This window comes from Pteronotus mesoamericanus, unplaced genomic scaffold (genome assembly GCF_021234165.1).
Source record: "Pteronotus mesoamericanus isolate MK-2021 breed Mesoamerican mustached bat unplaced genomic scaffold, CSHL_Meso_final scaffold_165, whole genome shotgun sequence".
Taxonomy (NCBI): Eukaryota; Metazoa; Chordata; class Mammalia; order Chiroptera; family Mormoopidae; genus Pteronotus; species Pteronotus mesoamericanus.
In genome coordinates, this window is record NW_026555307.1 from 6,461,631 (window position 1) to 6,484,654 (window position 23,024).

Consider the following 23,024-nt stretch of genomic DNA (forward strand, 5'->3'; position numbering starts at 1 on the left):
CTCAATTTTTGCCACAATTTCATTCTACCTGTATTATTATTTACTTTCATTTTAAGAAATTCCCTATTAAATAAATTTATTTTAAAAGACACTATTGTGTATGTAAAAACAAGTACTACCTCATATAAATAAAACATACCCAGGAAGATAAATCCATTGAAAACAAACACATTTATTGTATGTGATATGTACTGTAATATGTGGAATATATTCTGTATTATGTATGTATGTGAATTATTAATAATATATGTATATTATATATATACATGATATACATTGTATGTGATATATATATATTATATACATGTAGGGGGAATACTAAAAATATTTTTGATTGGCACCCACCACCTACTAATCAGAACAGATGCCTAAACAGTCAGGAGAGAATTTCATTCATAGTATATGATAATGTATGTTACATATACACACACATATATAAGGTCAACTCCCTTTTGAACTTAAATACATTTATTTTAAAAGTTACAATCATATATGGAAAACAAGTACTGCTTGATATAAATAGAAGAGAGCACTTAAGATAAAACCAATAAAAGCAAACAAGAAAAAGGATTAACTGCATTCTAGCTGGAAACTGAGGTGTTGGCTGAGGGCTCTGAATGGGAGAACGGAGTCTGCTCTGTTGGAGGAGACCAGCAATTGTCTGCCCAAAGACAATGAAGAGTTTGGAAGGCCCAAGACCACTCTCACTTGTGACACCAACTGTGAGTTTGTCCCCAAGACCACCCACGCTTAGGTTCAATAATTCACTCAAAGGACACAGAACTCATGGAAAACCATTATACTCAGGTTACAGTTTATTACAGTGAAAGAAACCAGATTAGAATTAGCCAAGAAAAAAGACACATGGGCACAGTCCAGAGAAATTCCAAACACAAAGCTTCCAATTGTCTTTTCCCAGTGGAGCCATGAACAGTGCTATCTTCTGGCAACAATGTGTGATAACATGCACAAAGTACAGCCAACCAGGAAAGCTCCTGCGAACTTGGTGTCCAGAGCTTTTATAGAAGCTCAGTCACAAAGACACCACTGACCATCCACATGGTCACCTTAGTTTTCAGCCCCTTTGAAGGATGAGCTAGTACCTGTGGCCCAAAGACCTCACTATCAATCCCATGGTTAGAAACTATTTGCGGTGGCCCAAGTCCCCCAGGTGTACAAAGACACTGTTTAGAGACAGGACATTCCAGGGGCTTACCTTGAGGAGCTAAGGGCAAAAACTAGACCTCTTTCAGGTAAGGTTAATTTTTACTACACAGAGCCCCCCTCATATCACTTGATGGATTAAAAGATATGCAAAAGTTATATACTCTCTTATAAAGGGATTCAGTGTGAGTTAGTATCATGTGCTGCCACTGGAGCACAGCCTGGACTCGAGGAGGCACCAGCCCAGGAGAACACCTGACCACCTCCAGAGCGGAGGGAGGGCAATGCTGGCCCACTGCATGGGTCGCTGGCGGATCGGCACTCTGCGCTCGCTCAGCCCTCATTCCATCTCCCATGTGGTAGAGGTGAAAAAGCTATTCTTATATTTCCCAGATGCCCCTAAGGTGGGGTTCTGGATCTAGAATCAGCTCTGCTAGTTAGAGATCCCTCTATGAGATTTAGAAGGCCAAAAGAGAACATCGTTCTGCCTAATTGGCTATTTTCTGCTGGACAGAATGTTTATGAAGATGATGAGCTTTTTGTCCACACCATTCCAGTGTCCAGTCACTAGCTTGTGAGCATTAAGATGCAGTTATGCACATACACACTCACAAAGAATATTTAAATGGCCAGTAAACACATGAAAAGATGTTCAATATCATTAGTCATCAATGAAAAGTAAATGCAAACCAGAATGAGACTACCACACACAGAATGGCTAAAATTAAAAAGGCTAACAATACCAAGTGTGGAAGAGGATATGGAGTAAGTGGAATTTTCATTGCCATAAATTGGTACAATCACTTTAGAAAACTATCAATTTTTTTAAAAGGTAAATGTACACTTAACATATGACCCAGCAATTTAACACATAGATATCCATCCAAGAAAAAGGAAAGCAGATGTCCACACAAATCCTTGTACATGTTTGTAGCAACAATATTTATAAAAGCAAAAAAGTTGAGCTCAACCCTAAAAGTCCATCAGCATATGTGAGTGGATACCAGCTGTGGTCTATGTGTGCAGAAGACTGCTCAGCAATAACAAGGAGGAACTAGTGGTGCACACAAATACAAATGAATCTCAGAAGCTTTATCTTGAATAAAAGAGGCCAGATTTAAAAAAAGAGCTCAGACTATATAATTTCACTTGTATGAAGCTCTGAAATAAGCAAAACTAATTGCCAGTGATAGAAGGAAAAATAACAGTTGCCTCTACTATTATATTGCCTCTACTGCGGGGGTGGCGGTTGACTGAGCAGGTACATGAGGGAACATTCTTGAAAGACTGAAATGTTCTGTGTCCTGACGGTACAGATTGCAAGAATGTATATGTTGCTCAGAACTGACTGAAGTATACACTTAAGAGCTGTATACTTTGTAAATAGGCTGCAGTGAACATAGGGATGCATATATTCTTTTGAATTAACACTTTGGGTTTCTTTGGATATATTCCCAGAAGTGTCAATCCCTGGGTCATAAGGTAGTTCCCTTTTTAATTTTTTGAGGTATTATAGGACTGTATACCTGAAACCTACATAATTTTATTAACCAATTCACCCCAATAAATTTAATAAAAAGGAAAAAAAGTAACGTGTACTTTACTACATTAGGTATACCTCAATACAAAACACAACAAAACTGAAAACAAAAAGGCAGCTATATCCTGGTTGGCAAAGACTTTCTGGTCCTGGATCAGAGGCACAGCAGCAGGGATCTGAAGGCCCCATGCACGTCGGCCCCCCAGTGTGCGGTGGAGGGAGCAGCTCCCTAGATGGATCAGTATGGTCATTGTGCAATAGTAGAAAACATGTATGTTGGTTTTTGTTCCCAGTTTCTAGCATACAGCTCCTAAAGCCATCATAATTTCATGAGTGGTAAGAGCACCAGGAGCATTTTCTGTTCTAATATTTGGTCTTTGACCACAGTTCCTGATGTGGAGTTCTTAAATCCTTGAGAATTTCCTGGGTGATAGCAGGGTCTCCTGTCCTAATGAGGCAATGCTTAATGGACTCCCAGATGGGGGCCGTCACCAGAAAGTCCAGGTCACAGTTAGAAGCTTAAAACTTTCAGCCCCATTCTCTACCATCCAGTAAGGAGAAAGAGGCTGGAAACTGAGTCAATGATCAATCATGTCTACATGAGGAAGTCTCCCCCCCCATAACCCTCAATAGTATGGGGTCCAGAGAGCTTCCAGGTTGGGGAACACATCCATGTATTGGGAGGGTGGCACACCAAAACTCCAAGGGACAGGTGCTCCTCAGGAGACTGGCTGCATTACAGGAGACACTCCATTAGCTCTTGGCAAGAAATCCCTTCCCTGATGTAAGAGTAAAGAAGGAGGCCTCAGGCTGGTCACTACACAACAGAAAAAAGTGTCTTATGCCAGAAGGGGATTGGGCAGCAGATGGCAGCCTTTGGGGAGCACTGGGGGTACTACTGGAGAGTTTCTAGATGTCTTTTCCATGTCTGAGATTCAGTGTTGGTTGCTTCTGACTGTGGTGAAAAACTTGGGGAAGGGTCCTGTGCTTAGGACCCTTCCAGACCTCTTGCTGCTCATCTGTATCTTTTATCATATTTGTTATTAAATAATAAACTGGTAAATGTGTTGCCCTGATTCTGTGAGTTGTTCCAGCAAATTGTCAAATCCAAGGTCAGGTACGTCATGGGAATCCCTAATTTGTAGCCAAGTTGGACAGAAGTTGTGGGTAATCTGGGTACCTAGTAGCAATTGGCATCTGAAGTGGTGGGGTAGTCTTGTAGGACTGACTCTTTAACCCATGGGGTCTGTACTAACTCTGTGAGTGTCAGACTGAATTGTAACACACCCAGCTGGTGTCACAGAGAATATGTGGGGAAAACACCTCACACATGCACCATCAGAAATGTTGTGAGTGTGGTAGTTGTGTGTGAGAGTAAAGGAGGGATGCAGGAGGAGTGAGGTTTTACTTGCAGTCATATTCTGGAAATCATTTGCAAAGTCGTTGCCTAGAGCCCACTCAACTAAGCTTTCCAAAGAGCTTGTCAGCCCCTAAGTCCCCATATCAAGACAATCCATTTCTGCTTAAAATTGACAGTAATAAATAATCTCAAACTGTCAGTGGTTTACAACAACAAAGGTTTGTTTTCCACTCTCACTGCATATTCATCATGGGTCAGGTGGGAGCAATGTTGCAACCTAAGTTGATGGAGAAGCTGCTATCAGAAACATTTCTGCTTATCACTGAAAAAAAAAAGAAAAGAGAATGAGGTGAGACACACATTGGTGCTTGTAGCCTCTGCCAGGAAGGGACACACGACATTTCTGCTGAGATCTCATTGGCCAAAGCAAATCACGAGGCCATATTTGAGTTCAAGAGGGCAGGAAACTACAGTCTTCTGGACATTGGTGAACGGTATTGCGGCTCACCACAAAGGGAATCCGTTATCTCACATAGCAAGAACTCTAAAAGCAGAAACTACTAAACTGGAAGAGGCTCAAACCAGAAACAACAGTGGCTTAAAGAAGGTGATTTATTTTTCTCTCACGTAACAGAACCCAGGCTGGGGAAGGGGTTCCTTGATGTCATAAGGGATCAGGCTCCTTATGACTTGCTGCTCTGCCATCCTTAGCAAGTGGTTCTCATTCTCAAGACCATGAAGTGGCTGCAGGTGCCTCGGCCTTCATGTCACACTCCAGGAAAAAAAGAAAGAAGAAAATAAAAAGTGGGAGAAAGGCACCACTAGGTGACTCAGCACCTTTTAAGAGCATTTCCAGGAACCCCTCTCAAACTCTTATACTTGGTTTTGATTGGCCACCTCTGTCTGCAAAAAGAAACTGGGAAATGTAGTCTTTTATCCAAGTCCGGGGCATCCTAAATACCATCAGGGAAAACAATAGTGGAGTTTGTTGATACCTCCAGGAGACAGAACACTGAATCTCAGACATGGAAAAGACATCTAGAAACTCTCCAGTAGTACCCCCAGTGCTCCCCAAAGGCTGTCATCTGCTGCCCAATCCCCTTCTGGCATAAGACACTTTTTTCTGTTGTGTAGTGACCAGCCTGAGGCCTCCTTCTTTACTCTTACATCAGGGAAGGGATTTCTTGCCAAGAGCTAATGGAGTGTCTCCTGTAATGCAGCCAGTCTCCTGAGTACAACACTGACAAGGTTCTTATTTTGGAAGAATTAAGGCCAAATTACATTAACTGAAAGGAATCCATTTACTCATGTGAAGTTAGATTGTGCTTTTCTTTGGCTGTTGGGAGAGACAGTGCTTGCCTCAGTGAAGTGTGTTTGCTTCTAAGGTGGTTGGTGAGTTAATGTGCTTCAGCTCCTGCTGGTGGGGATTAAACAGGATTTGGAACATCCCCCAAGTTGCCTTTGTAATGTGTCCACTTGTCTAGATTAAACTACATTTTCCAGAATGCCCCTTCCTATATGTCTGTATGCTTATGGTTAGGGAGGGCCACAGAGATGTTCTCATGGGGGATTGCTGGGTAGAAGTGGGAGCAGCAGCCTCTTGTGACTTACATGCAAGGCAGCAACTAGGCCTGCAGCTGCTCCACCTCCCCCTGGATCCTCCTTCAGTTTCTCCAACGCTGGGGCCAGGTGTGCACAAAGCCCCATCATGAGGGGCCCTGGCCGCAGCAGGACACCTGTATCACCAAGGTCAAAGCCAAAAAGAATAACATGGGCTTTAATCCAGACTTGTGCTTGTGAGTTTCAGATTGTTCTCGATCTCCCCAGCCTTACACCATCTTCCCTTCCTGACTGTCTGCCCTGTGGATTTCAAGTTCCAGCATAAGCAGAATTAACAGCCTTACAGAGACAGCTTAACTAGATCCCACAATTGTGAAAGGTCAAATTCCTGTAACAAATTGAGAGAGAGTGTGTGTGTGTGTGTGTGTGTGTGTGTGTGTGTGTGTGTGTGTGTATTAGTGGTCCTGCTTTGCTGACACAGAATTTGGTCTCAGGGTGGTTCCAGGAGAATAGAACAGGATGAATTATGGGTTTTTCTGGAATTGGTTCCCTGATATAGTTGGACTTAAAGGCATTAATAACCCTGTTTCCAGTGGTAAGGGGACACTGATAGGTCACAGCCTGAAGTGGGAAAACAGTTATTCAGACCATGGCTCCCTGTATCAGGTTCCTATAGAAGGCAAGGCTCTGGATGATCAAGTATTTGCTTCCACAGAACAATTTAATGAAAATAAAGAGTGTAATGGGATTGATTGGTTGCTTCTGACTGTGGTGAAAAACTTGGGGAAAGAAAATGGTGAGCTCAGGGCTTTGAATTTCCAGCTTACGATCTGGCTAAGGGACTCAACAGCTTCTGGCACAGAGCTGAAAGAAACCCTGATTCCCTAGGGCTGCGAGGCTGAGAGTTCTGCAAACCAAACTCAAAGCCAAACCCTGGGGTTTGCATATATCAATGTATGCATATATCAAAACATTATATTGTACACCTTAATTATATATTATTTTTATTTGTCAATTATACCTCAGTAAACCTGAGGAAAAAACACACAGTCTTAGGAATATTGGAATGCTGAGTAGCTTTGTCTTTTAAGACTTACTTATTCACATATACTGGGAGGATCAAGGAGATATCAATGATATCACTATCATTAAGTATCGTATAGCTATCAGAAAGAAATTTGTGAGGGGAAGTCCTGGCATCCTTGAAGAGCTCTGTGGCGGCTCTTTTCTATAGGTCAGAAATTCTAGTGGAATTGTCTACCAAGGAACAGGGATCTCTAAGTGCAATAGGTATGACGACACCAAGGAGTGGTAGGGACGTGTGACACTTACATGCCAAAGATAAGGTAGGCATGGTTACTACAATGGCTAGTGAAGCCAAAACAGTAATAGGAATAGAGATATCACAAAGACCTTTGGCATTCACTCATTTATGGCATCCCTTAGAACTGAAATAGGTGGGGAACCTACGAAAGTACTCTGGGGTCTGCTGAGGACTGACAACTTCCAGGACAAGGACTGGATGATAAATTTTGGTTAATTTCAGTCCGCTTTGGCTCTTAGCACAGTGGTAGCTGCTCATCCTCCCAACCCAGCCCTGTGGCAGGTAGTTGTAAATGTGTTCCTAGAGCAGCTTTCATACATCCTGTTGTATCAGGTCAGGCAAAAATCATGTTGTCCTCCAAATATTAAGAACCTATGTTCTCATCACTGATTGCTTCTTCTGATCACAGGGTTGCAGGTAAAAAGGCAGGCAGTCAATGTTTTCGCACCTTCCCCCATGTTGTAAGCCGCTCTCCCTCCAGCTGAAGTGACTTATAGGAGATTTAAAGGGCTGGTGCCCTTTTTTCCCACCTTTATTTTTTCTCCCCCTGTCTCTTTTTGGGATCCAGATTGTACAGACTAGGCCATTCAAAAACAACTGTATATACAGAGGAAATTAGAGAGTGACTATGAATACCTAGGCTAAGGTGCAGGCTCAGAAAAGACCTCAGAAGGCCTTAAATTTACTCTGTGCTCCTTGGCACAGAGACAGCCTACAATTAAAAAAAAAAACAATAAACAAGAACAATAACAAAAGTAACAAAGAAACCTTAAGGATGGGGGAAATCTGATTTCCAGAGTTACCACATTTTATATTCAAATATCCAGTTTTCAACAACAACCAAAAATATCACAAGGCATAGAAATAAATAGGAAAACATGACCTATGTGTAGGAAAAAGTAAAGCAACAGAAACTGTCCCTGAACATTACCTGGTAGCATATCTAATAGACAGATGTTAAAACAGCTGTCTGAAAAATGCTCAAACAACTGTAAGTTTATGTGAAGAAAGTGAACAAAATTATGTATGAACAAAATGTAAGTGTCAATAAAGACATGAAACCCAAAAGAAGTTCTGGAACTAAAATGTATTAGCGCTGACATGAAAAATTTACTAGAGAGATTCAATGGCATTTGAGCAGATAGAAGGGAAAAAAAAATACAGGACAATGGAAATTCTTGAGTCTGAGGAACAGAAAGAAAAAAGGTTAAAAAGTGAACAGAGCCTAGGGGACCTATGGAACACCATCAAGCAGACTAACATACACATTGTAGGAGTGGCAGAAGGAGAAAAGAGAAGGTATAGAGAGAATATTTGAAGAAACAATGGCTGAAATTTTTAAAAAAGGTTTTATTAATTTATATTTAGAGAGAGGGAAAGTGAGGGAGGAAAAAGAGGGAGAGAAACATTGATGTGCAAGAGATACATGGTCACTTGCCTTGCACACACTCCCAACTGGAGACCTGGCCTGCAACCCAGGCATGTGCCCTGACTGGGAATCGAACTGGCAATCTTTTGGTTTGCAGGCCAGCACTCAATCCACTGAGCCACACCAGCCAGGGCATATTTTCCAAATTTAATGAAAGATATAAATAAAAACATCTAAAAATCTCAACAAACTCCAAGTAAGGTGAACTCCTTGGAGTCTTTCAAAAGTGAGAGAGAAATTAAGATATCCTTAGATTAAAAAAGCAAGCAAATGACCGAGGGAGTTCATGACCACCAGCTATACCCTGCAAGATGAAATGAAGACACTAGACAAGAACCGGAAACCACATGAAGAAGTGAAGATCTCAATAAAGGTAAAATACCTGCTGAAATTCTGCACCCAATTTTGACATGTGGGTATTTTCCCCCACACGAAGCAATTCTTCAACACCAGCTGGGTATCCTCCAATATAACAGTTCTGACAATTATCTACTCTGAGGTCCACAGGTTTAGGGCTCATTCCTACAAGACCTCCCCCTTCAGATGCCAATTGCAAGTCCAGGATGTGCTTCTGATCTTCTGGCTATAAATTGAAGGTTTCAGCAGTCCCATTTTTTGGTTCAACTACTTTGCTAGTGTGGTTCACAGAACTTAAAGAAACATTTTATTTACTAGGCTATTGATTTATTATAAAGTATGTAACTCAGGAACAGCAAGATGGAAGAGGTGCATAGGGCAAGGCATACGGAAAGAGTGCGGAGCTTTAATACCCTCTCCAAATGTGCCACTTTCCCCAAATCTCTGTGTGTTCACCAACTCAGGTGCTCTATGAACCCTGCTCTTTGGGATTTTTATGGAGTCTTCATTATATAGGCATGATTGATTAAATCACTGGCCTCTCTTGCATCCCAGGAAGTGGGGTATGAGACCAAAAATTACTACTCTCTAACCATATGGTTGCCTCTGCTGAAATCAGGCCCCATACTTAGGTACTTCCCAAAATTTACCTCACTAACATAACAAAAGACATTTTATTTACTGTCATCACAGAAAATTCCAAGGGTGTTAGGAGTTCAGTGCCATGATTGGGGACAGAGACCATACATATATTTCTTATTATAAATCTCAATATCACATATGGGTGATTAAAAAGCTTATACCATTTAATAATGATTTGTAACTGCACTTTCTGTATTCTATATGATCTAAGAGACTAATACATTTAAAAATTATTAGTCTAAAAGTTAGTATTACTGTAACTTTTGTTTGTAACTTTACACTTTGTTTTCTACATAATTTAAGAGACTAATGTATTTAAAATAATTACTAGTTCATGTTTTGGGGCACACAATGTATATAGTTTTCTACACAGTAATCACAAGGGTGGGAACTGAGCTGTAAAGAAACAGAGTTTTTGTATGCTACTGAAATTAAGTTGGTGTAAATTCAAATTAGAGTGTTATAATTTTAGGATATTAAATGTAATTCCCATTGTAAATGCAAAGTAAATCGCTATAGCATATACACAAAAGGAAATGAGATTTAAACATTTCCTTATTTAAAAAAATCAACTGAACACAAAATAAGACAGTAATGCAGAATATGAAAGACTAAAAAGCTATAAGACATTTGGAAATTAAAAATGAAAATTACAAAGGTTACCAGTAATTACTTTAAATGTAAATGAATTGAGTGTTCCAATCAGAAGACAGAGATTGACAGATTGGATAAAAATATATACAGCCTATAACAGATTCATTTTAGATCCAAAGACGCAAATAGATTGAAATTGAAATGATGGGAAAATATATTCCATTCATGTAGTAACCAAAAGAGAGTGGGTGGCTATACTAATATCAGACCAAATAGAATTTAAGTAAAACATGCTACAAGAGACAAAGAAATACATTATATAGTAATAAAAAATGTTCAGTAGAAGAAGATACAATAATTATAAACCTTTATAAACCTAAACAGACCATGCAAATACATGAAGCAAAAACTGACAGAACTGAAGGTAGAAATAAACAGTTCTATAACAGTGGGAGACTTCAATATCCCTCTCTCAATAATGAATAGAACAACCAGACAAAAGAGGGCTTGGATCCCTTTTCATTTTGCTGATGTTTCTTTCCATATGGGAAAATATATTCACTCATGATACATCAGATAGAGGTTTGATCTCCGAGATATATAAAGAACTCACTCGACTCCACTCCAAGAAGACAAACGATCCAATCAAAAAATGGGCAAAGGACCTGGGCAGACACTTTTCCAAGGAGGAGATATAGAGAGCCCAGAGACATTTGAAAGGATGCTCAGCATCACTAGCCATCAGAGAAATGCAGATCAAAACCACCATGAGGTACCACCTCACACCGGTCAGAATGGCCATCATAAACAGATCCACAAACAGCAGGTGCTGGCGAGGCTGTGGAGAAAAGGAAACCCTAGTACACTGCTGGTGGGAATGCACACTGGTGCAGCCACTGTGGAAAGCAGTGTGGAATTTCCTCAAAAAGCTGAAAATGGAACTGCCTTTTGATCCAGTGATTCCCCTGCTGGGACTATACCCTAAGAATACCAAAACGCCAATACAAAAGAACCTATGCACCCCAATGTTCATAGCAGCACAATTTACAATAGCCAAGTGTTGGAAGCAACCTAAATGCCCATCAGTACATGATTGGATCAAAAAAGATGGTACGTATACACAATGGAATACTACGCAGCAGAAAGAAAAAAGAACTACTACACTTCGCAACAGCATGGATGGAACTCGAGAGCATTATGCTAAGTGAAATAAGCCAGGGGGCGAAAGACAAATACTATATGATCTCACCTATAAGTGGAACATAACCAACAATACAAAGATGCAAAGAAAATAAGACCAGCAACACTGAAAGGAAAAGAAATCAACAGAGACAAGAGGGAAGGAGGGAGGGGGGGTGGGGAAAAGGAAGGGAAGGGGAAAGTCAAGGAACATATAGCAAGGACTCATGGACAAAACCAAAGGGGAAGAGCTGAGGGAGGGAAGGAGGGAGGGGGCAAGGGAAAGTGGTGGGGGGTAGGCAGAGACAAATGTATTTGAAAAAATAAATTAAAATAAAATTTTTAAAAAAAGAGGGCTTGGAATAAACTACATACAGCTAACAGACATATATAACACACTACCCTAGAATAATAGCATACACTTTCTTCTCAAGGGCACAATAGCATACACTTTCCAGGATATCATATGTAAGGTCAAAAAGTAAAACTCGATAGATGTTTTTTTTAAAAAAAAAAAAAAATCAAGTCCTGGTCATTGTAACTCAGTTGATTGAGTGTTGTCCTGCAGACTGAAAGGTCGCAGGTTCGAATTCCAGTCAGGACACATGCCTGGGTTTAAGGTTCAGTCCCAGGTCAGGGTGCATAGGAGAGGCAACCGATCGATGTTTCTCTTTTACATCAATTTTTCTCTCCTTCTCTTCCTCTCTCCCTTGCCCTCTCTCTAAAATCAGTAAAAGAAAATTTTTTTAAATAGATATTATACAAACTACCTTCTCTGACACAATGAGATGAAGTTAGAAACCAATCACAGAAGGAAAACTAAAAAATTCACAAAATTGTGAAAATAAAATAACACACACAAAAAAAACAATGATGAAAGAATGATAACAAGGAAGTTACAAAGTACTTACAGATGAATGAAAATAAAAGCACAACATACCAAAATTTATGAAATACAGTAAAAATAGTGCTAGAGGGAAAACTATAGCTGTAAATGTCTACATTAAAAGTAAGAAAGATTGCAAATCAACGACCTAACTTTATAATTTAAGGTACTATAAAGAGAAGAACAGCCCTGGCTGGTGTGGCTCGGTGGATTGAGCGCCACCCTGTGACCTGAAAGAGTGCTGGTTCAATTCCCAGTCAGGGCACATGCCTGGGTTGTAGGCCAGGTCACCAGTTGGGGACATGTAAGAGGCAACCCATTGATGTATCTCTCACACACTGATGTTTCTCTCCCCATCTTCCTCACTCCCTCCCTTCTCTCTAAAAGTAAATATTTTTTTCTTTTCTTAAAAAAAGAACAAACTAAACTCAAAGCTAGCAGAAGAAAGGAAAAATAAAGATTAAAGCAGAGATTAACAAAATAGAGAATAGAAAAACAATAGAGAAAAAGTCAGTGAAATCAAAAATTAGTTATTTGAAAAGATTAATAAAATTGCCTTTAGCTAAGAAAAAAAAGAGAAGATTCATGTTAATAATATCAAAATGAAAGCGGGGATATTATTATTACTGATTCTACAGAATTAAGAGATTATAGGGTTACTGTGAACAATTATACACAAATTGGACCACCTACATAAAATGGACAAATTCCTTGAAACACAAAATCTAACCAAACTAAATCATGAAGAAATAGAAAATCTGAATAGATCTATAATATTATGGAGATTGAATCAGTAATCAAAAATCTTCTCCCACCTCCCCAAAAGTTAGGGACCTGATGGCTTCACTGGTAAATCCTACTGTTGTCAAAGAAATTCCAAATCTAAAGAAAACGTGAAAACGTTTTTTAAGTGAAGTGTTGAGGACCAGACCCAGAAGTAAAATCTAAAAGGACTGAGAAAATGCTCTGAGAAATAGCAGTTTTGCAGTTTATTTTATACTTTGAATCAAAGAAGAAGATATAAGGAAGGTTATATGAAATCTATTGCTGATAGATTAAGAAGGCAGGAGAAAGTAAAGTGAAGAAATCTCTAGGACTGCAGAAAAAGTAAAATGGAAAAATATTTTTTTCTACATTGGTGGGAACAAGGTAGTTAACATTTAACATACATAGTTTACAGTAGGTGGTTAAAAAATAACTGAAGAGTGTGGGAGTTTTCTCATCCTGGTACCAGGGTGTTTATCCTTGGCAGTCTGGAGAAGAGACCATTCTGCCATTTTAAGATTGTTATTCTAGATGAAAAAACAAAACAAAAAGATACAGCTTGCTCAAGGTAAAGATTAATCTATCGTACAGCTTAGGATATGAGTTCCCATTATGACCTATTCAGTGAGAAATTTTTATGGTCAGAATATTGAACGGTTACTTTCAGTTATTGAACTTGTTGGGTCTGCCAGATAGTCCCCTTTTCATTCACATTACCAAATATTTTAAAAAAGATCAATCCTTCTCCATCTATACAAAAAAATTGAAGAGTAGGTAACATATCCTATCTCATTCTATGAGGTCAGCATAATCCTAATACCAAAGCCAGACAGACACTACAAGGAAAAAGAAAACCTGGAGACCAATATCCCTTATGAACATCGATGCAAAATTCTCAACAAAATACTAGCAAACCAAATTCAGTGGTATATTAAAATAATTATATATTATTACCAAGTGGAATTTATTCCTGGAATACAATGACGGCTCAACATGCAAAAACTAGTCTATGTAATGCATCACATAAACAGAATAAAGGGAAAAAAAACACCATGATTATCTCGATTGATGCAGAAAAAGCACTGACAAAATTCAACATTCTTTCATGATTTAAAAACCTACTTAATAAACTAGGGATAGTATTCCATTTTAAGTTATTTATTAAATTTGGCTATATTTTTGAATAATTTTTAGTGGTAACAGTAGGAATTTAAAATGCATACCGAACTTTTCACAGTGTATTTACAGACAAAATTTTACTACTTGAAACCTTACCACTAATATGTCCCTTTACTTCTCCCCCTTTATGTAATAGTTGCTATGTATCACATTTATATTAGTAGAAAATCCCATCGACAATGTTATTTTTTCACTTCCTAATCATTTTACTACATTTTATTATTGTAGTAAATGTACTGATACACTGATACATTGATTATGAGGTATTTATATCTATTATATCTGTGTAGTAAAAATACTGTTTTTCCTTTTTATTAATTTTTTTGTTTTTAAATCTTGTTTATTCTATTATAGTTACCTCATTTCCCCCCCTTTGCCCTCTTCCACCCGTTCCACCCCCACCCCCTTCTCCCACAGTCAGTTCCCACTCTGTTGTCCATGTCCATGAGTCATTCATACATGTTCTTTGTTTAGTCCCTTCTTCTTTCCACTATTGTCCTTCTTCCCTATCCCCTCTGGTCACACTCAGTCTGCTCCATGTTTCCTTGACTGTGGTTTATTTTGTTGAATAGATTCCACTTACAGGTGAGATCATATAGTATTTTTCTTTCACCAATTGGCTTATTTCACTTAGCATAATATTCTCAAGTTCCATCCATGTTGTTGCAAAAGGTAGGAGTTCCTTCTTTCTTTCTTTTTTTTAATGTAGATTGATTTTATTTATTTATTTTTTGTCAAAATGCATGATAAAATATTAAAAAACTTAAATCCATTATAAAGTCTCAGCAATTAAAACAACATGAGACCAGCACAGAAATAATCAAGTAGATAAATGAAATAAAATGAGCATTCCAGTACAAATGTATATATCTGTCTAACAATGTAATATATGATTAAATTGATATTTCAAATCAATGGGGAAAATAAGGCTTATTCAAAGAATAAGGTGCAAAGACCACTGTTACTTTGAAATAAAACAAATAGAGGGCCTTATTTCACACATTAAACAAACAATATTCAGGTGAGTTAAAAAATCAATAGTAAAATCTAAGGAGTTTTAGGAGAGAATACAAAATAATATTTTTCTTATCCAGAAGTAAAATATTCAGACCCAGAAGCTATAAAGTAAAATATTGACAATATGACTATATTAAACATTTAAGACTATATAGTAATATACATATAAAAAAAGTTAAAGGACAAGTAAAATAACAGGAAAGTATTTGCAACATATCTAAAAAGGGTTAATAGGTATTTATTCTTTTAGGGAAAAAATTCTACAAACATTTAATCAAAAAATGGATAAAGAATACCAACAAGTCATTGAAAGTTATTTAAAAATAATAGAAATAAGCAAGAAATATACAAAAACAGATTTAGTTTCAACAAATAATAAAATAACACATCATTGTCACAATCAGATTATGTATTAAAAATATTGGTGATATCAAGTAGTGGTGACTGTGAAAGGAACTGGGTATTCATAGATTCTTTTTCTTCATCTTCTTAAAGCAGTCCCGTTAGCATATTTTGCAATGCTGGTTTGGTGGACGTGTATTCTTTTAGCCTTCTTTTGTCTGGAAAAGTCCTTATTTCGCCTTCCATTTTAATTGAGAGCCTTGCTGGGTAGAGTAGTCTTGGTTGCAGGCCTTTGCTTTTCATTCCTTGGGATATTTCTTGCCATTCCCTTCTGGCTTTTAGCGTTTCTGTTGAGAAGTCAGCTGCTAGCCATATCAGGGCTCCCTTATATGTTACTACCTCTTTCTCCCAAGATGCCTTTAGGAGTCTCTGTTTGTCTTTGATATTTGCCATTTCAGTGATGATGTGTCTTGGAGTGGGCCTCACTGGGTTCCTCCTGAATGGGACCCTCTGTGCTTCCTGGACTTGTGTGACTTTTTTTCCCCTCAAATTAGGGAAGTTTTCCATCATTACTTTTTCGAACAGGTTCTCTATCCTTTGCTCCTCTTCTTCTCCTTCTGGTATCCCTATTATATGGATATTATTCCATTTCAGGTTGTCCTGCATTTCCCTCAAGTACTCTTCATTCCTCTTGAGTATTTTTCATTTTCTTGCTCTTTCTGGGAGCTTTTTTCTACCTTATCCTCCAGCCCACTGATTTATTCCTCTGCTTCATTTAGCCTGCTTTTGATTCCTTCTAACGTGTTCTTCAATTTAGAAACTGTATTCTACATTTCCTCTTGTCTCTTATTGATAGTTTCTATGTCCTTTTTCATGCTGATATAGTTTGCAGTAAGTTCCTTGTAGTTTCCCTGCAGTTTTTTATAATTCTCTCTGAGCTCATTGAGCTCATTGAGCTTCCTTAGAACTGTTGTTTGGAACTTAATATCTGAGAGTTTTTTTGGCTTTATTTCATTTATTTCTCTTTCTGAGGATTCCTCCTTTCCCGTCGACTGGGGGGTGTTTCTTTGTATTCCCATTATTTGAGAGACTCTTCTTTTTTGCTGCTTCTTCTTCTTCTTAAGTTGATCTGTATTGATTTCCTGACCTTGTGATGTGAAGTTCTGTGGTAGGAGACCGCTGTTTTTTCTTTCTGGATCTGCCTCTGATGATGTCAGATGTTGACCCTGTGTAACCTTAGGCAGTCTATTTGAGACTTCCAGGAATCTACTCTTTGTGGTTGTCTCCTTCAGCTGTTAATCTAGTCACTCTGCACTCAGCAGGCTGGCTTAGACACCACAGAGCAGGGTAGAGTCCCTCCTGGGGCCAGGGCTATTGTGTCCCCTCACGCTGCTGCTGCTCAGTGAAGTGGTCTGCCTGAGCAAGATGGCTGCTGCCGTATGGGAGGTGAGTCAGCACTGGGATCCCGCTGGCCAGTCTCTCAGTTCTCCCCACAAAGCTTCCTTCCCCAGTCTCTTTCCAAGCATCTCCAGCCCACTCTGCTCCACCTTTGCTGGAGACCAGGGTAAGTGACTGCAAATAAAAATGTATTTGGCCCTTTAAACAGCTCTTTGCATATGCAGCCACCTATCTCTGGCAGAGAGCAACCCTGCCATTTTTTTTGCAGCTGGCTGTTATCTGTGTACTTTTTAGGCTCTGGTGTTATAGGCTGGAGATCCCTGCTTATGGTTTAGACCCTGCTCATCTCGGGGGGATCCAGCTGGCCATTTCAATATCCTTCTGTGCTTCCACCTGTGGACACCCCACCCGCCTTCTTGAGTCTCTACCTCACTCCTTAGCAGTTAGGTTGTGCTAAAGCTTATTCTTTTGTCTGTCCAAGGTTATAAGGCTCCTCTCTTGCTATTTTTCAGGTGTTTGTTCCAGGTGATTTGCCCACAATTTAGTTGTAATTCCAGGTTGGTCCTGGGAGGAGGTCAGTGTTACTTCCACTCTCTTCTCTGCCATCTTGATTCTAACAATGTTATTTTTTTTCTTTCAACTGTCAGTCATATTTTAGAGAACCCAACAAGAGAATAGTCTATTCTATCTACCTAGATAATTATCATTTCTGTTTCTCTTCTTTATTCCTGAGGTTCCAAGCTTCCTTCTGGTATCATTTCCCTTCTGTCTGAAACATTTCCTTTAGCAATTCTTGTAGAGCAGTTCTGCTGGCTATGAATTTTCTTAGTTTCATTTAAACTGAAATGTCTTTATTGCATCTTCATTTGTGTAAGATATTTCCATTGAATATAAAATTCTGGTTGACAGCCCTTTTCTTTCAGCACTTTAAAAATATGGAACCACTTCCTTTTGGCCTCCATGATTTCTGATGAGAAACCTGCCATCACTGGGGTGTTGTTCACATGTAGGTAAGGCCCTGCTTCTCTTTGGCTTCTTTCAAGATGTTTTCTCTGTGTTTTGATTTGAGCAGTTTGACTATGATTTGTCTGTGCATGGATTTCTTTTGGTTTTAAGCTATTCTTGGATTCACTCAACTTCTTGAATCTGTAAGTTCATTGTTTTGGTTTTTTTGGGTTTTTCCCCAAAACTTAGTAAGTCTTCAGCTATTATTTCTTCATACATTAAAAAAAATTTTTTTCAGCACTATCTTCTCTCCTATCCTTCTGGAACACAAAGTTAAAACTGTTGCTGTCATCCCACAGGTTTATAAAGCTTTATTCATTTTTAAAATCTTGTTTCCCTCTATGGTACAGATTGGGCAATTTCTGATGATGTACCTTTATGTTTACTACATTTTCCTATCATGTCCATATTGAGACCATCCTGTGATTTTATTTTATTTTGGTTATATCATGTTTTTCAGTTGCAAAATTTCTCTTTATTTTTTTCTTGATATATTCTATTTCTTTGCTGATACCTTTTACTTTCTGATTTGTTGAAAAAATGTTTATAATTGCTCATTTGAACACTTTTATAATAGCTGATTTAAAGTACTTTTTCATATAATTCCAACATTTGTGCTGTTGCAATAAAATCTATTAATTGTGCGTGAGAGTTAAGGTTTGGGTAATTCCTCATCTACCGAGAAATTTTGGATTGTTTTCTGCACAGTATGAGTATTATATTATGACAATCTGAGTCTTTTTTAAATCCTATGAAGATTGCTGCTATTTTTGTTTTAGGGGCCAATTGACTCAGGTAAATTCGTACTGCAAGTTCCTACTTGTCTTCTGTAATCTGTGGTTCCAATGTCAGTTCAGTTTTTTAGCATTTGCAATGCTATTCTAATGCCTCACTGGTGGTTGTCTTGGGGTATGGGCAGAAGTCTAAGCATTAGCTCAGTTCTCAAAATCTTTTGCTATGTTAGTTAAGGCCAGAAGAGCCCACGGTGAGTATAAACAACTGTATGGGGTAACTTTCCTAAGCCCTTTTCTCTCTGATACCTTCTTGGTACTTCCTGATCCTCTGAGCTCCCCTTTTTGATCTCCAGCCATAAACTGGCTACTTCCATGACTGTATCAGGTCTAAGACCAAGAGATAAGACAACAGAGAGGGAAAAAACAAGCCATAAGATCTGGCTGTGCCCTCCCAGAGCCAGGGCTCCAGTAAATGAATGAAAGCTCCCTGTCTCTTTCACAGTCTTGGCTTCTGCCCACTGATTGCCAGGCACTGTTGCTGTCATGACTGTCACTGCGGGCTTGCCTACAAAACAAAGGGAAGAGAAAAGAAAATTTTCCCTCTCTCTCTGAGCTTTAAGAATTTCCTTTCCTGCCTGTTGAGCCAGACTTTGCCTAGATTTCTCTGCCTGCACCACAGTGCTCCCTTCTGAGTTTTAGATTGTGTTGAGTTCAGGTCAAGGGATACATGAGAAAAATAAAATGGTAAACTCACCATTGACTCAAATTTCACCAAATATCCACGACCAAACGAGGTGGTTGCTGAGGGCAAAGTGAATATGGAGTGATGTCTTAGTCTATTCAGCTGCTCTAACAAAATATCATAGACTGGGTAAACTTATAAACAACAGAAATCTATTTCTCACAGTGGTACATCGAATTCTACCTATTGCAATTTACTTTTCAGCATGTTCAAATAGCTGGGCCACACATTCTGCCCAGATTTTATCTTTTTTCTTTCTATCCAGATTTTATAGTTGCATTCAGTGGGAAAGAAAGGGTGGCATGTGCTTACTCCTTTGGATCCAGAAGTGGCACCAGGCATGAACTGTTGATATATGGTTTCAGTGCCAGCTATGTGGCAGCACCCTGACTAATATACTCACCAAATTCTTGTCACTTAAGAGCTAGACTTTCTTCACTTCAGGTTGAAAGGTGCCCTGTTATAACTGCCACCTAATCATCCTCATTCTGCCCTCTATGATCACAGGTAAATTGGTTTTATCTCTCTCATGTCAAGACCAGCAGGTGCTGAAAGCAGCTGCCTATGGCCCATGTCTTTTCTTCCCTGTCAATCCCTGGTTTCTTCCACTGCTCCTTCTGAAGTATTCTGGCTTCCCTCATTATCAATTCCAAGTATGAGCTAATCAGATACTACACTTAATCACCTCTTGACATTGCCTCAGAGTTCACCTTAGGCTAGCTAAAAGAAAAACCATATATGCTCCTTACTTTACTGTTTTGAAGTAAAATCAGTTTAACTCACTCTCCAAGAGTTCAGCAAAATGCTTTTTGCTCATTATGGTGATGTGTGACCTACCAAAGATTGAATTTGAAAATGCAAGTTTTCATCATTAATGAAAGGCATGCCAGGAAGAGATGGAAATGTCTTCTCTCCTCTATAGCTGTATACGACAATATCATAAATCTAGTTCACAGAATTTGATGGGAGAAGCTGTGAGAGTGGGCATTTACAAAAACTTCTCCCACACAGCATGGGAGCAGCCTCATGTGACTTGCTCTGGCATGAAAACCAAATGCCAACCTGCTGGCCCCCACATCTGCAGCCACTCCTCCCATCTCTCATTCTGCTCTCACTTGCTCTACTCCAGCTGCATCACTCACACTCACCGTTCTCTTTCTTGATACAGGGCACATGCTATTCCTTCTCCCTGAAATACTCTTCCCTGCACTTTTTATCTAGTTAAATAATCTCATAATTTAAGTCTCCACTCAGATTTCTTGTCCCCAGGGAAATCTTCTTGGAGCCCCGACATCAAATGCTATCATGGATTTGAATACCTTTTCTTAGTAGCATTTATCATCTTTACATTTATGTTTGTGGTTATTTCAGTAAACTATGCCTCCTCCCACCCCCTTTAGAACATAAGTTCTGTCAGGCGGCACAGGGACCAGGTCTTGGTCACTGCTGACCAGTAGTATGCTCATGAATGTTTAACAACCAGCTGCAGGGTAAGGTGGAGGTGGGAGAATTTACTCATTTACAGCATTTGCTCATTTCCATGGTGTAAATCTCCCATCATGGCTGATTTCAAGCCACAAATGTGAATTTGACCAAAATTCCTGAAGTTTTAACAATAGGTTCTTGGCCGCTCGTGTGAACTGGCTCCTGCTCATTATTGCAGCCAATACTTCAGCATCCCACAAAAATTTGCTGAACGGGTGAATGAATGATTGAAATTAGTTCCACAGAATCTGGTTCCCCTATCTGTGCCTTCCCATGGCACACTCCTTGTCTCTGTCACAGATTTTTTTTTTTTAAAGCAAACCTATGATGCTTTCATCAAGTGAAATATATTCAGTGTAAGGGAATATTTTATGGGAACAAAGCTCCTACTTTTTTCTGATATTAAAACATCCTTTTTTGTGTGTGTGTAATTAGAGCTTTGCATACTGTGTAGTGACTGATTAGTGACTCATGAGATCAATGTAGTAGGTCATGACAAGCATTTTATTTTTAATGAAACCAAATAGAAGAGAAAAAAATTTTCAGAGTATCAGAGTTTATCTCAGGTGGCAGGAAGTGTTGTTTTGGAAAACTTTTGTGATCATGTGTTCATCCTAAATTATCATGTAAGATGTCTAGGGTGATTGGTGACATGGGATATAAAAAAATTCACAACAAGGAGAAAGTGCAGAGAGTAAAGGGTTTTTATTTTACTTCCCCAAAGGAGGGAAAGGGCTGGGTGTGGAGATCAGCAGCACCCGCACCAGCACCAGCACCGAGGGGTTGGGGCTGTGAGTTTCTATCAGGTAACTGGGCGGTTGTAGAACAGGATGTTTCAGATGGGCTGTGACTTGTTTCAATGTTATCTTTGGGTGCAGGGTCCTGTGGTTGCTGTCATCAGTCATGTGCTGTTTCATGGGTTCCCAGAGCCTCTGAGCCTTCAGGGCGCTTCCAGTAATTTTCTAGTCCTGAGGATAAAGGCTCATAAAACAGTTAGGGTCAGTCATGCTTGGAGACCTAGCCAGCTCTGGGAAAGAGGGCCTGAGAAAGTGGCTTTTGTCCTATTAATGACCTCCTTGGAGTCAAGAAATTTGAAAGCCATTGTGGTTAGTAGCAATGATTTTTGTTTTTCATTAATAAATTTTAATATTTAGAACAGTTTTGTATTCATAGGAAAATTGAGTGGAAAGCACAGAGAGTTCTCATGTATTCCCTGTCTCCACACAGGCACAAATTCCCCATTATTAACATCTCCCACCAGAATGGTTCATTTATTACAATGGATGAACCTACCTGGGCACATCATTATCCCCCAAAGTACATAATTTACATTAGGGTTCACTCCTGGTGTTGTACATTCTATGGGTTTAGGCAAGTGTATAATGACATGTATCTATCACAGTAAGATTGTACAGAGTAGCTGCACTGACCTAAAAATCCTCTGTGCTGTGTCTATTCATCCCTCTCACACCTGGAAACCGCTGATCTTTTTACTGTTTCTTCAGTTTTGCCTTTTCCAGAGTGTCATATAGCTTGAATCACACAGTATGTTGCTTTTTCAGATTGGCTTCTTTCAATTAATAATATGCATTTAAATCTTTTTATGACTTGATAGCCCTTTTTTTTTAAGCGCTGCATAATAGCATATTCCATTGTTTGCATATACCACAGTTTATCAATCCATTCACCTACCAAAGGACATCTTGGTTGCTTCCAAGTTTTGGCAATTATGAATAAAGCTACTATAAACATCAGTGTGCAGGTTTTTGTGTGGATATAAGTTTATACTTCCACTGAATAGATATTAAGGAGTACAATTGCTTGACCTTATGGTAAGAGTATATTTAGCTTTGCAAGAAACTGCCAATGTGTCTTCCAATGTAGCTGTCCCATTTTGCATTGCCACCAGCAATGAATCAGAGTTCCTGTGGCTCCACATCCATGCCAGTATTTGATAATGTAGTGTTTTGGATTTTGGCCATTCTACAGGTATGTAGTGGTATCTCATTGTTGTTTTAATTTGCATTTCCTTGATGACATATGATGCAACATCATTTCAAATGCTTATTTACCATCTAGCTATCTTCTTTAGTGGGTGTCTTTTGCCCATTTTTTATTGGATAGCAATGCTTTTTTTTTGTTTAGTGATTTTGTTTTATTTTCCATGTCTTTACTTGCAAATATTTTTCAAAAGCAGGAACACCATATCAGACTTCATATTTTTGTTGCACACTTTACCAGTTTGTGAAAAAAATAACTAAACTCTAAATGTAAAAAATCAGCTTTACCAACTCCCTGTCTTGCATACCCAAGGGATCTCTA